This window comes from Anabrus simplex, chromosome 5 (assembly GCF_040414725.1).
Source record: "Anabrus simplex isolate iqAnaSimp1 chromosome 5, ASM4041472v1, whole genome shotgun sequence".
NCBI lineage: Eukaryota > Metazoa > Arthropoda > Insecta > Orthoptera > Tettigoniidae > Anabrus > Anabrus simplex.
The window spans coordinates 101,540,676-101,556,726 of NC_090269.1; the positions used below are offsets into that span (position 1 = coordinate 101,540,676).

General features: G+C 37.5%; 1 long non-coding RNA gene across 4 annotated transcripts in view; it reads left to right on the plus strand.

Moving 5' to 3' along the window:
• LOC136874654 (uncharacterized) overlaps positions 1-15,826 on the plus strand; it is a 103,049-nt gene extending 87,223 nt beyond the window's left edge. For all 4 annotated transcript variants that reach the window (XR_010860269.2, XR_010860267.2, XR_010860270.2 and 1 more), the window contains one exon: positions 13,006-15,826. This is a non-coding gene — a long non-coding RNA (uncharacterized lncRNA). The remainder of the gene's footprint in view (positions 1-13,005) is intronic.
• The last annotated feature ends 225 nt before the right edge of the window (positions 15,827-16,051 follow it).

A 16,051-nucleotide genomic window follows, 5' to 3' on the forward strand; every position in this document is an offset into this window, starting at 1 on the left:
CCATCAGTGTCCACAAACTGCAAAGTGTGCTTCAGAAACTCAACAAGATGGGACGCTTGCATTGCAGCTCAAGGAGATAACTTTGAACATCTTCTGTAAATACTGGCAAGTTCATTTTCATTTACTCGTTTGTTTGTAGCCAAGTTCAGTTCCATTTAGTTCCTATAGCCAAATCACGCTGCTTCTCTGAGAAGACTACGTCCACTCACCTTCACAGGCACTGCGCTTTGTCACTGCTTCTCTGTTTTACTACAGAGTCTTGAATTATACTCCCTGTATTGGAAACTGTTGAAGGATTTGGTTTGCAATCTCTAAAGGATGGGGAAGAGAGACTTCCTCACCATATTTCTTCGATTATAATGATATTGAAACTGCAAGGTCAGTCATATCTATTTCTTTGTTGTTTGGCATTCCAATTGGCTTGTCCAGGGATTGTTACTGGCAAATCTTTTGTAAGTTAGTTCATGAGAAATATTATTCCTGGCCTGCCTTCTTTTGTATTATTTTAGTGACTGATTCTGGGGCCCTATGTAACTATTCACAGCTTTCTTGAGCCATCACTGCCTTATGAAACTTCTGATGTTCATGTGAATCCAAAGAGAGCAGTGCTTGAAATATACTTTTTGTAACCCCCCCTTTAAACAGAAGGAAGCACATAATACAAGATGCATTTAAAACACGTAATTATTTGATAATGCAAAATAACAAACCTTACAGAGCGACATCAGCCGATGATCAAACAGGAAAACATTTTACCTTTTACAAACACGTGGCTTCGCAGGATAACCAACATGACAACTTGAGAAAGGAAGTATGGGAAGCAGGCCGGGAAACCCTAGAGGACGAGACCTTACGCGACGTTGTAGGAAAAGAAACTTGAGAACATTAACCCTTTGTCTTATTTAACATATACAATTGAATCAAGGTATGACGTGCACAAGGTTAGATAACATTATTAATTTTAAAAAAATCAAATCGAACCACGAGGTTCCTATCAATGTTTCTCTCAGGAAAGTGAATATTTACACAGTTACAATGACATTTAAATAAGTGAGCATAATTTCGATGTTGAAATTTACAATGAAAATTTAAAGGGAACAATGACCTAATTGCAAACATCATATAAGGCAAGTTGAAAAATGTTACAAGGGAAGGGAACAACAGAAATTAAATTTAGCGCAGAGGCCTATAGAGAAACAGTCCTCTCCTAATACACATCAGTGAGGGACGCAAAGCTCAACAGGTGTGCACTAAATTGATACGGAATTACTGGAGGCAACTCGGAAGAAAAAAAATTAAAGTTTACATATTCACTAAAGATTAATAAAATGAATTGCCTCCAAAATAAAGGGTATGCCTAGTTGACGAACTACGGCATTACAAATCAAAAGCGGTGATAACCAGGGTCTAAGGCAAACTCCGAACGAATGAATTTACAGTTTAACACTTGAAAATTGAAAACATGCTTACCCCGGGATGGCTGGAGCCTTACAAGGTGCTAAGGAGCCAAAAAGCCGGAAATTGGGAAATACTCAAACAGCCAATCAGGGAAGCTACCTATGTTTCGATCCGAAGTTTGACCAATACCAATTAGTGTTATTTTCACCAATAGAATTATAGCACCAAATATGGTAATGTGGGAAATTCATTCTAGAGATTTCGATTGCGAAACTCGGCAATTTCGTGATCGAAGCCTCCACGTAGAACTACAGGGTGATACAAAAAATGGGTTACAAAAAAACACATTACTGGAGATCTCCAATATCAATATCAATGTCAATGATTAAGAAAATAATTGTCTCTTCAGTGAGTCCTGAAAATACTTTAAAATACAACTTCATCAAAAATAAAACACACAAATTTTTACATAATTTTTACAGCAACAAAAATTTAGTCGAATTCTTCAAAAAATGTTAGTTCCTTAGTTTCTTTTGTCAAGTCAAAAATGATTCCGCCAACTATCAACTCGCTGCCGGTGACGTCCTCCACTGCCGAAACTCGAGCTCAGCTCGATAATAAATATTTTTTTAAAAAAGTTGTTACATTAACTGGTGATTTTAATTGGCGGTCTGAATTTTGTGAACACACACTGATACCAACGCGTATAAACCACATCTTGATGCAACTTTTACAAGTATCTTGTAAGCAGAATTTCCTAAGCTCGACCACAGGTATTGCTGTCCATAGGATCGCTGATATCGCGCGCCTGCCAACATGGTTTCCCTTTTCAGTCCAACCAGGGTCTCCAATGACGCTTCATATAGTTCACTCGCATAGTGAACTCACAGTGAACATATAGTAAGGCATGGCGCAGTACTGGACAACTGCCACCACCAGGAATTCTGTGACAATGCACTCCCAGGTTGAATGCAAACAGGTCAGGAGTTTATAATGTCCCTTCCAACAAGCACGACAGGTTCCCTGTCTGGACCAGGTCATAGTGATCACTAGAACAGAGATCAACCACAGCAGAAAAGGAAGAAATACGGGAAAAGGCATAACCTCGGCTATGCAGAAGAGAAACGTAGACTTAAGGGTGTTTTTTTTTATATATTAACAACTATTACTATAATAATAATAGGAACTGAATATTCATGCGAGGAAGATACCCTCGCCCCAAATCTTTGGGAATTCCAAACCCTCCCAGGGCAAGCATGTATTAAAAATTTATCAAACATAAGAGACCAAATAAAATTAGGAAGGTTTATCGGAGTTTACCTTAATACCAGAAATTTTTACAAGGAATCCCTAGTTATGACAATGAATGAAAACCTTAACCTAAAGAACACACTAAAATCTACCTAATATGAACTCAAATGACCATACTTATTACAACTAAAATCTTAAATAACCTCTAGACTTGCCAAAGTATCCGGCCGGATATACACCCCAAAATTTGCTTACAACTATTTTCCTTAAATTACTAATAGATACTAGAGCATCATCTCATAACTAGGGGATCTTGACCTGCGACAAATGGACTCTACTGATCCTTTTCTTTTCAGGATCGCTGACTAGCAATGATACAGGTGTTAAAAATTTCAATATCGTGCAGGGACCTCGAAATCTGGGGGCCAACGTACTAATAACATGCTCCACAGCACTACTCACAGTATGAGTCTTTACATAAACCTGGTCACCCACAGACAGATTGTGTGGTCTTCGCCCGTGATTATAGTTACGTTGAACTGTAGCGTAATATACTTTCAAATTCTTACGCGCATGATGCCAAGCAGCACGAATCGTTTCTGGATTAGCGACATCAGGTAGAAGATCGTTAATTGACGGTGAATTGGGGGTGAACGCTAGCATCAATGAAGCAGGAGTCTGCTTGTGACTTTCATGAACGGCAGTGTTGAAAGCAAATGATAACCAATTAAGTGACGAATCCCACTTAGAATGGTCAGAAGAATGATAGGCAATAAGAGCAGATCTTGGATTTCGATTGACTCTCTCAGCATAATTAGGCCTGGGATAATAAGGGGCGGTAGTCACATGAGAAATAAATAGGTCAAAACAGAAATTATGGAATTGCACAGATGTAAACGCTCTAGCATTGTCACTCACCAGAAATTGACAGGGTCCAAATGAAGCAAAAATCTGTTTCAAGCAAGAAATAGTAGTATTAGCATTAGCCATGCGAGTAGGAAACAGCCACGTAAAACGCGAGAAGCTTGCTCAGATGACAACAGACCAAGGCGGGTATTGGGGGCGGGTTTACTAATGTTACAGGTTTTACAAGATTTAACCATGGTGCGGATTTCACCATCCATAGATTTCCAAATGAAGTGTTTATGGATTTTCTCTCTAGTCTTGAATACACCGAGGTGTCCACCAACAGGGGATTCATGAAAATATTTGAAAAGAGCAGGAACTAAATTAGCTGGAACAACAATTTTGGGGTCTCTGCGACCACGAGCAGGACAACACAAAACACCATTCTTAATGACATAGGGTTTGACATGCTCACAATAGAGTAAAATAATATATTATTATTGGTCCACCTTTTCAATACAAAATGAAAATTACATAGGGACTAGTTTCGACCTAGTAATAGGTCATCATCAGCCTGAAGTAAATTGAAGCGTAAATATCGAAGAAAAACATAAACAATGTAAACACAAGTACAGTCTTTTTAAAGGTACATACCATGTGGGAATTTGAGTAGAGATATATTAAAAATAACTCTTCCAATTGACGAAGCACTGAGCGGAAGTTATGTAAAGTTCGGTGCGCCGTATATTATAAAAGACCACTGTGCACTAAATGATGTAATAAAGAAGAAGAGTAGGTTGAATGCTGGCTTCTTCTTAGCTGTTGTATATTCGAAGAAGATTACGTCGTATTTTATAAGGTATTGAAAGACGTCAAAATACATGGATGTTGGAAAGGCTCTTCATTTTTTGGAACAAGGCAATTGTTGCGCGAGGAGGCTTAGGAAACCAGAGAAGCGCTATATTATGTTAAAAAATAGAGATCCTTAAAACAGTTCCGTGCGTCGTATAAATTGTGGAAATGGAAATCGAAAAAACTTGGTTCTTAAGCGATAATGTTGTTCATTCAGAGATCAATTGAAAATAAAGAATCGTAACATTGTCTTCTCAAGATGTTTATAAAGTAGAATTAATAGACGATGCGAAGTATGATACTAGGAGAAAGCTCTTCTGCTTCTGGAATCTTGAAGGACGATGGATGTTTCACGAGGTGGAATAACATATATGGAGTTAAATAAAGGTGGATATAAATTCGCAGTTCAATGCGGACCATAAATTTGATTCTGAATAAAAGACAGTAAGATTTATTTTTTTTTTTTTTAGCTGAAGAGAGAAACGGAGGTAGGTAAGGATCAAAGGAAAATTTTTGAGGAGGTGAAGGAAGGAATGTCTTACACAACTCATCATCTATTAATAGAACTGATCCTTTTTCAAAATCTGGTGTATATAGATTCAAATGCAACAGCTGCAATTCTTCTTATATCGGACAAACAGGAAGAAGCTTTAAAATACGATACCTTGAACATGTCAATGCCCAAAAACGCAATAAATTTTCTGCAGTTGGTCAACACATGAATGATTATAATCATAAATTTACCGACATTAAACAAGATATGACAATTCTCAAAATTATGAATAAAGGACCCCTCCTTAACATAACAGAGAATTGCTTTATAAATTTAGACCAATATTTCAATCCCAATTTCAATCTCAATGACATTTCCGATAAATCAAACATTCTTTTTGACCTGCTAATTCAACTTTTCAGACAATCAAAACCTAATATTAAAGGTCCGATTGTTCATTCTATTTTTACTACTTTTCTTAATCATTCTTCCATATTCCCACATCCCTCAGCCCCACCTTAAAAAAAAATCTCATAGCTTTATTTTCCTTCCTTCACCTCCTCAAATAAATTTTCCTTTGATCCTTACCTACCTCCGTTTCTCTCTTCAGCTAAAAAAAAAAATAAATCTTACTGTCTTTTATTCAGAATCAAATTTATGGTCCGCATTGAACTGCGAATTTATATCCACCTTTATTTAACTCCATATGTTATTCCACCTCGTGAAACATCCATCGTCCTTCAAGATTCCAGAAGCAGAAGAGCTTTCTCCTAGTATCATACTTCGCATCGTCTATTAATTCTACTTTATAAACATCTTGAGAAGACAATGTTACGATTCTTTATTTTCAATTGATCTCTGAATGAACAACATTATCGCTTAAGAACCAAGTTTTTTCGATTTCCATTTCCACAATTTATACGACGCACGGAACTTTTTTAAGGATCTCTATTTTTTAACATAATATAGCGCTTCTCTGGTTTCCTAAGCCTCCTCGCGCAACAATTGCCTTGTTCCAAAAAATGAAGAGCCTTTCCAACATCCATGTATTTTGACGTCTTTCAATACCTTATAAAATACGACGTAATCTTCTTCGAATATACAACAGCTAAGAAGAAGCCAGCATTCAACCTACTTTTCTTCTTTATTACATCATTTAGTGCACAGTGGTCTTTTATAATATACGGCGCACCGAACTTTACATAACTTCCGCTCAGTGCTTCGTCAATTGGAAGAGTTATTATTTTTAATATATCTCTACTCAAATTCCCACACGGTATGTACCTTTAAAAAGACTGTACTTGTGTTTACATTGTTTATGTTTTTCTTCGATATTTACGCTTTAATTTACTTCAGGCTGATGATGACCTATTACTAGGTCGAAACTAGTCCCTATGTAATTTTCATTTTGTATTGAAAAGGTGGACCAATAATAATATATTATTTTACTCTATTGTAATCACAGTTCAATACGGATCTATCATTATGAAACTTATTTCTTTTAATTTGACATGCTCACCGGACTTAATTCTGTCAATAACTTTCAATTCAGGGTCGTCTTCCTGATGTTTAGAAATATCTTTGAAAAGGAAAGGGGAATTGGTCAACACAGCATTAACAAAGGCCGAAACTTGTTCAGGGGAGGGATCTGCAGGCTCTGATTGAGGATGAGAACTGCCCGGGTAGAACATCCTACTAAGACTGTCAGCAACAACATTTTGAGTTCCACGAATGTGACGAGCTTCAAATTGAAAAGCTGAGATGTGTACTGCCCAACGCGCAAGGCGACCAGTCCTCCTTGGCCTGGCCGGTACCCACCTCAGCGCCTGATTATCAGTTTCAAGATCAAATGGGAGGTGTTCGAGGTACATTCTGAACCTTTCCAAGGAGAAGACAACAGCTAAGGCTTCTAATTCATAGATCGAATAATTGCGTTCAGCAGGATTGAGACTACGGGAAGCATAAGAAATTGGACGGCGTCCATCTTCAAATTCCTGAAGGAGCATACCAGAGATACCAGTAGATGAGGCATCGGTCTGGAGACTGAAACGTTTAGAAAAATCTGACATCGCCAGCACAGGAGCGTTACATAAAGCAGATTTCAAATCATAGAAAGCTTCAAGTTGAGCATCACCCCATTCAAATTTAGCATCCTTCCTCCTTAAGGCATTCAATGGAGCTGCTCTTTCTGCAAAATTAGGGATGAATTGACGGAAGAAATTGACCATGCCAAGAAACCTAGCTACAGCTTTAACATCTTTAGGTGTTGGGAAATTTTGAATCGCTGCAGTACGAGATTGATCAACCGAGACACCTTTTTCAGACACAATATGTCCTAAGAAGGACATCTGGGGCTGCGCAAAAGTAACCTTGCTAGCCTTAAGGGTCAGTCCTGCTTTACGGAGTCTTTTAAGGACTTCATTGAGATGAACGAGATGTTCTTCAAAAGTTTCGCTAAAAATTACTAAATCATCGAGATAATTATAAACGAATTTGAATTTAATGTCTGACAACACGTTATCCAACAGCCGAGTCAAAACAGCGGCTCCCGTTGCCAGTCCGAACGGTACGCGCTCAAATTCATAGAGGTTCCAGTCAGTGGCAAAAGCCGTGAGATGCTTGGATTCCTCAGCAAGAGGTATCTGATAATACGCCTGATTCAAATCAAAGGTGGTAAAAATTTTGGCATTAGCAAACCAAGAGAAGCAAGAGTGTAAGTCAGGAAGAGGAACAGATTGAAGCACAACTTGCTTATTCAACATTCTATAATCCACTACAGGCCGAAAACCACCCTGTGGTTTAGGGACAAGAAATATGCGAGAAGAGTACGCAGATTTAGAAGAACATATTACACCATCAGCAAGCAATTGGTCGATGATAGCCTTAAGCTTTCATCTTGGGAGGCGACAATCGATATGGAGGAGAACGAACAGGTACATTATCAGTAACTTCAATTTTATATTCCAAAACATTGGTCACCCCTAACTTGTCGGTGAACACATCAGGAAATTTATCACAAAGATTCCTAAGTTGGTTGGCCTGGTCATCAGGCAAATGATTAAAGTCAAAAGCTTTTGTTTCACTTGTGTCCTCAGAGACAGCACTAACACAGATAAGGAAGGGTAGGAGAACGGTTACACAATTTAAAGATCCTAACAGAAAATTTAAACTGGAATTCATTATATTGAAGATCCAAAACAATACCAATTTTGGCAATAAAATTTGCACCGAGAATGAAAGGACAAGATAAATCTTTGCCACAAGCACAGGCATTTTCCAAGTGAAATTACATATTCTAATTTTGACATCCAGACTTCCAATCACATTCAATGAATTAGAGTTAGCCGTATGGCAGGTTAAAGACACCGGTTTTAAAGAAGGGAACTTACAAACAGATTTTACAGAATTATACAAATCTTCGCTCATCAAGGTCAGGCTACTTCCAGAATCAACTAAAGCACAAACAGGTTCATTATTCACTTCTAGGCATATGTAAGGTAATTTACATGAAGGAATAGCAGAAATACAAGATTGTGGAAAATTGATAGTAGGGTCAGACCGAGACTTATTAATTACAGGATGGGGTACATCGTCATCTGACAGCCATAACAGACGAAACAAGAAGGTACACTATAAGGTTTGGCACAAGAATTGGCGGCTAGTCATCTGGCATTGCCATTACCAGAACGCCCAGAACCGGAAGAGTTGCAAGGACATTGTCTAGAAAAGTGTCTATTTGACCCACAGTAACTACAAGAATTAGAGGAGGAAGAAACTCTACTCACATTAGGATTTGCATTGCCTAAGGGCTCAATCTTAGGACAATTCCTTTGAAAAATGATCAGTGGAACCGCAACTATAGCAAGCACGTGAATGACATGGTTTGGAAGAAGTAGAAATGGTACTAGTTACTTGAGAAGACATGCTCATAGGAGGAGGGGCTAACGCAACGCGTAACTGGTCGGCATACCTAATGCCTTCAGCCGAAACGGTGATAGCTTCCAACTGAGCGAACGTAGCAGGTCGTGGTGACAGAGCAAGATACGATCGATAATTTTGTGCAAGACCTTCGACAATGTTAGCAACCATCTGAGACTCAGAATAGTTGAGCATAAAAATCCTGGCATTGAATTTAATGTCCTGCATGTATTCAGACAATGTTTCATTCAAATGCTGTACACGAAAATAGTGCTTTTGCACCAAGGAAGACAAAGGAATAAAAAACTCAAGCACATGTGCGTGAAATTGGTCAACTGTCCACTTTTCAGAAATAGCTCTTATGATATGTTCAGAAAGAGCTCCAGATACATGAGGATATAACACTTGGAAGAAATTATCACTACTTAAAACATATACAACACACTGATCTTTAAATTCAACCAAGAAACGTAGAAATGTAAGAATCTCTTCGATTGAATTAGCGGTGAACTTAGATAAGCCCTTAAATAGAGCGGTTAACGGATGAGGAAAATTAGCAAACATTTGAGAAACAGCAAGCATAGTAGGTACCTGAACAGGACTGGATTGATTAATAGAAGGCATCACAGTTGTATAGAAATCCTGACTTGATCGTCCCTGGGAAAGGGTGGGTGTACTAAGAGTGAGGTTAGGACTACAGTTAGATTGCATCGAAACTGGCACAGATATTAGCATCTGCGAAACATTTTCGCACATTTGTGACACTACCGAAGTATTTGCTACAGGTGACACTTGGACATGAGGTTATCTTTGCACAACAGGAAGAGAAACAACTTGGGTTGCAAACCGAAGGCTGAGGTAAGGACACAGAATTAACATTTCTCGTAGGAACGGTAGACGTACCAACTTGTGTAAAGGAACCATCACAGGCATTATTCACAGGCAGAGAAGCATTTGTAAATGTAACAGAAGATTGCAGGGGAACATTATTACAAGTTACCACATTACTAAATTGTGAAGATCATCGCCATAAGACCTATCTGTGTCGGTGCGACGTAAAGCCCCCTAGCAAAAAAAATAAATAAATAAATTGTGAAGCAGTAGATACCGAGATATTTTCACTGTTACAAGTTTCAGGTGGAGCTGACACATTAACTACAGAACTGGAGCTAGACGACTCATTGCCTTCTATCAAGTCTACAATTTTATCGAAAATGCCGGAAAATTTTAATAACAACTCGCATTCCTGTCGCCCATTTATGGATGAATTAAGAGTTAACAGGTCGCGAATCCTATCCACGTAATGCTGGACTTGGGCTTTCACACGTGTTAACTGAGCATCAGACGGTTTAGAGGAACAAAAGGACAAAAGAATAGCTTCGAATTCAGTAAATTTACCTTTAACAAGGGTCAAAGATGCACACACTTCGTCTGTTGATAGGTTGGGTACTGCTATAGTTTCGTTAAGAGATTGCTTTAACAAGCTCGCATCATCCCTAACCTTTCCTGTCGAATCCAATTTACGAATACGAAGTTCGTAAACTAATTCCTCCTTCCTCAAATGGGACGGAACAGGGACAACACGAGACATGTTAACAAGAAATTATGTTAGGAGATGATACCCGATTATTTTAGGTTAGACAAGGGTTATTGCTCTCGCATCTCTTTCTTCTACAACCACGCCTCAACTAACAGATATCACCCCCCCCTTTAAACAGAAGGAAGCACATAATACAAGATACATTTAAAACACGTAATTATTTGATAATGCAAAATAACAAACCTTACAGAGCGACATCAGCCGATGATAAAACAGGAAAACATTTTACCTTTTACAAACACGTGGCTTCGCAGGATAACCAACATGACAACTTGAGAAAGGAAGTATGGGAAGCAGGCCGGGAAACCCTAGAGGATGAGACCTTACGCGACATTATAGGAAAAGAAACGTGAGAACATTAACCCTTTGTCTAATTTATTTAACATATACAATTGAATCAAGGTATGACGTGCACAAGGTTAGATAACATTATTTTTAAAAAAATCAATTCGAACCACGAGGTTCCTATCAATGTTTCTCTCAGGAAAGTGAATATTTACACAAAGTTACAATGACATTTAAATAAGTGAGCATAATTTCGATGTTGAAATTTACAGTGAAAATTTAAAGGGAACAATGACCTAATTACAAACATCATATAAGGCAAGTTGAAAAATGTTACAAGGGAAGGGAACAGCAGAAATTAAATTTAGCGCAGAGGCCTATAGAGAAACAGTCCTCTCCTAATACACATCAGTGAGGGACGCAAAGCTCAACAGGTGTGCACTAAATTGATACGGAATTACTGGAGGCAACTCAGAAGGAAAAAAATTAGTTTACATATTCACAAAAGATTAATAAAATGAATTGCCTCCAAAATAAAGGGTATACCTAGTTGACGAACTACGGCATTACAAATCAAAAGCGGTGAAAACCAGGGTCTAAGGCAAACTCCGAACGAATGAATTTACAGTTCAAGTTAACACTTGAAAATTGAAAACATGCTTACCCCGGGATGGCTGGAGCCGGTGAGCGGACCACCTTATAAGGTGCGTCAGATCATTACGACGTACGAAAAACAAAGAGGCTGAACAGAGCCTTGCTCTTGCTAAGGAGCCAAAAAGCCGGAAATTGGGAAATACTCAAACAGCCAATCAGGGAAGCTACCTATGTTTCGATCTGAAGTTTGACCAATACCAATTAGTGTTATTTTCACCAATAGAATTATAGCACCAAATATGGTAATGTGGGAAATTCATTCTAGAGATTTCGATTGCGAAACTCGGCGATTTCGTGATCGAAGCCTCCACGTGACACTACAGGGTGATACAAAAAATGGGTTACAAAAAAAACATATTACCGGAGATCTCCAATATCAATATCAATGTCAATGATTAAGAAAATAATTCTCTCTTCAGCGAGTCCTGAAAATACTTTAAAATACAACTTCATCAAAAATAAAACACACAAATTTTTACATAATTTTTACAGCAACAAAAATTTAGTCGAATTCTTCAAAAAATGTTAGTTCCCTAGTTTCTTTTGTTAAGTCAAAAATGATTCTACCGACTATCAACTCACCACCAGTGACAATTTTCCATTCCTAAAATTCATTGTTATAATACGAGATGTGAGGATTTTTGACATGGATGGTTTGGAGATGGAGCAGGGAGTTGATTGATGATCGATCTGGTAAGCTTCAGAGTAGGATAAAAGTAGGTGGTGCTCATGATACTTTCTAAAATCTCTGTATAACTGTCTTATCTTAAGCAGTTGAAATAAATTGTTGAGGTGTATAAGTGTTATATTGGATCATTGGTGGTTTGTGTTTAATCAGCTTAAATTTGTGTCATTTAGGTGTTCATTGGGATAATATGTATACCTGTCATGTTTAAAATCTAGGGACATTAACATTGTAAAAGTGTTCCAGAATTACCTGTTGAGGTTTGTTATCCATTTTCACATGTTGAAGTTGATATTGTAAGGTCAGTCTGTTTTGTTATCATGGAGAATGTAGACCATATTTTTGTACTGTATGTGTGATGAAGTGACAAAATAACGGATTTAGAAAAGTAATACTGAAATGAATGTAAAGTAAAAGGATTACGGTCGTCATGTGGCCTCTGAAGAAGCGTAGTGCAGATCCTTTTGGTAAGTAGTGGCGATAGGGAATTAGGAGTGAGGGGGAGGGCAAAAAAATTTAGACAGACAACAAGAAGTATCTGTGTTTGTTAATAATTAATGAAAATGAAAGAATGAATTAGCTGATAAAACAGGGCTTGTACGAATTGCCTTTTTAAATGATTTCTATAATTCCTAGTCTAGGCAGTTAAATGGAATAAAAATATAGTGTTTTCTCCACAAACGAGGGAAGGGGGGGGTGCAGTCGCCGCCTCTGCTTTTAGTTGATGTCCATAGATGATCTCTCTTAATTGTGTGATGATGAGATTGGGGAGAGTCTGAAGCCTGGTGTTGGCACACAGCCTACTCCTGTGAAATAACGCAAAGGGATCTGCTCAAGGATGAATCTGAATGACAGGATTATGAAAACTGCATTAAGCACTTCAGATACAACTCAATGTGTGTTTAACCATGAGTTTCATACTATTTTGGACACAAAATGATTCTGCCTTAACTGTTGTTTAATTATGTATGTAATGAATATTATTTAAATGTTCATTGTAATTTATAATTTATTTTTGTGCAGGTTGAATGCTGCTGCAAGATATTGTGAAGGACCTGGCTGGGTAGGAAGACCTTGGAACTGGTGACTTGTGACTGAAGGTGCCTCGACAATGTGTGTTTAGAAATCAGTTTATAAGAAGTGGTTTTCAAATGGAGTATTTTGTAAATGAAGTGTCTATGATTGTAATATAGTGTCAGAAAAATAATTTGCTTGTGGTAATGTAAGTCATGTAGAGACAGTAGCGTAGCCAGGATTGGCCGATGGGGGCGGGGGTGCGTTTATAATTGCAAGATGATAAAACACAGATTCAAGATTATTAGTCATTAAGTAACATAATTTCAATATACTTCATCATTAAGCTCACATGTGCAAAGTAATCATTTCACATAATCACTTTAAGATCACCAAAATATAAATTAAAGAAATCATCTATATCATAAACCCATGTTTTAAGGGTAGTTTTAAATTTATTTATTGAAGCTTCCACGAGAATATTTGGAAGTTTATTTAAAAACTTATATAAATAGCCACTTATATTTGCAATATATTTGCTTAATCTAAATGTAGGTAAATCTAACTCGGAGCGACTTCTGGTATTACATTCATGTATTTCCAAATGGTTTTTATAACATTGCAAGTTTTCTTTGACATATAACAGATTACTATATATATGCTAAGTACAGTCATTATATGCAATTTGCAAAATGCATTTACACAGCTATCTCTCTTATTTAATCCCATTAACATTCTAATTGCTTTTTTTTTTTTGCACCAGGACTGTTGCCTCCAAAGCCTAATGCCATACTGAAGTTGGGAATGGAAAAAGGCAAAGTATGCTGTAACAATCATATGATGATTGACACAGACACATGTTTTTAATTTACATAAGGGAAAATGACCTCTAAATATCTTAACAGTTAAATTATTTACATGTGCTACCCAAGAAAGTTTGCTGTCTAAATATACTCCCAAGTCTCACAGATTTACATTCAACAGTGGAATTTTTAAGGCTAAATTCAATATTTTCCAGTTTTTCTTCATTTACTGTTAAACTATTGGCTTGAAACCACACATTGGACCTATTTAACATATCATCAATAATTGACTGAGCAGAATTTAAATGTCAATTCCAAATAAGTTGTCATATACAAAAAGAATAGTGTTATTGCCCATATAATGTGGTAAATCCTTAATAAATATCACAAACAAAAGTGGACCTAAGATCGAACCCTGAGGGATTCCAACCTTCGTTTCTTTAAGTTCTGACCTTCTGTCACCGACAACCACCATTTGCATTCTATTCTTCAAATATGATTCAAAGAAAACAAGTTCCGTACCATCCAGACCATATCATTTCAGTTTATCAATTATATTATGTGGAATACTATCGAATGCTTTACTGAGGTCTACCAAGGCAGTGCATGCAATTTTCATGTTTCTAAGCATGTCGTGATCCTAAGGACTCGGCAGGCTGAGGACTTTGGGTTCAGATTTTCGGGAGCTTGATCTTAAAATAACAAGATTACCTTTTCACACTCACACTCTTCCCTTCACTTGTATTGAATAGAAAGATGTACATTACATAAACACAATTAAGAAACATAAAACCCTTTGTACAAATGTGTGTTTAACTCTTGGTTAGATAGTCCTTTTCAAGTCTTTGATTAACCAGTTACATTGCATTCCCTAATACAATAAGATCATTCCATACAAGCTTGATAGTTACAGTACTTAGCTTTTGGGTTGAAGATTTCTTCATTCAATCTTCGGCGTCTTTTCTCTTGAATTTTTCTCTGCGCCCATGATACCGTAGTCTCATTGAATGTTGCGATGTTTGGCTCACGTGGACGAGTAGCTCCAGGATTCTAATACAACACCCTCATACTCCGTCGTTGACCAGATTAGTCTTTCTCCCAAACAGTTCTGACCACTAGGTTAGGTTTACTGATAGGAAAGGCTCTCATGACACTCAGCCTTCCTGTCAAATAGTTTGATGTTTGTGTTCTTGCAACTCAAGTCTTTGCATCAGCAACCTGGTAATTATGCTATACAGTGTTTCCCTCACTGCCTCGCGGAACTCGTTACAGTTTCTAGACTGTTTGCTAAGCCACACTAAAGCGATGCTGCGGCTCACTGCTATGTATATAACCTACAAGTTCTGAACTGTTCTGTTTCTCAACCACACACACATTACTTGTACTGAAATTAGGCAGTTTATCTCCCTTGTGGCACTCAGCCACAAACACAAGTTGCTATCACGATGGTTGGTCATATTCTTGTTCATAGCGCTCAGCTGCTCACTCACGTTCCTTTCACGGCAGTCAACCAGATTCTCCCTGATTTGTCGAAGTGTCATTCCCTATATCTTACGTTTGATGTTTCTCGAATCTTTTCCCTCTCTACTCCCGTAGAATAAGATGTTTTTTAAGTCTGATTGGTTCATGAGTTTCTCCCACTAACCGAAGGAGTGTTTCATAGAATTCACTCAAATAAATTCGCTTCTCACTGCGTCAACAATCTACGCGATATTGGCGTGGTATGTCAAGAAATCAGCTCCTAAGATTATGTTAAACTTTGTTAGACATGGCGAGAAATACACGAGAACTTAGTATTCTCGATCTCTACATCAAGGAATGTCTGCTGTCTACATGTGACGGTTTTGTCTGGAATAATTCCTTTAATCTTGACATGCGACACCGGAATAATAGGAATATTATGCCTGTCCTTAAGATTGTTCAGAAATGAAGTGGATATTACACTAATGGTAGACCCAGTGTCTGTCAAACATTTAAATTTTAAATTGCACATTCTGGCCAAAATTATTGGTAATGTTTTAATAGAATTTTCATTTAAATTTGGATTTTCTTCTAGTAGATCCGATTTAGTCATCCATGAATCTATCTGAACTACTATCCATTCCTGGCCTTCAGGTTTATTCAAAATGCTAGAATTCTCCAACTAGTTCTTTTTTTTTTTTTTTTTTTTTTTTTTTTAAGGCACCTTGGTCGTGCCCCTCATTGCTAAGATCTCTTCTTCTTTCCTTCTGTTTAGCCTCCTGGTACTCTAG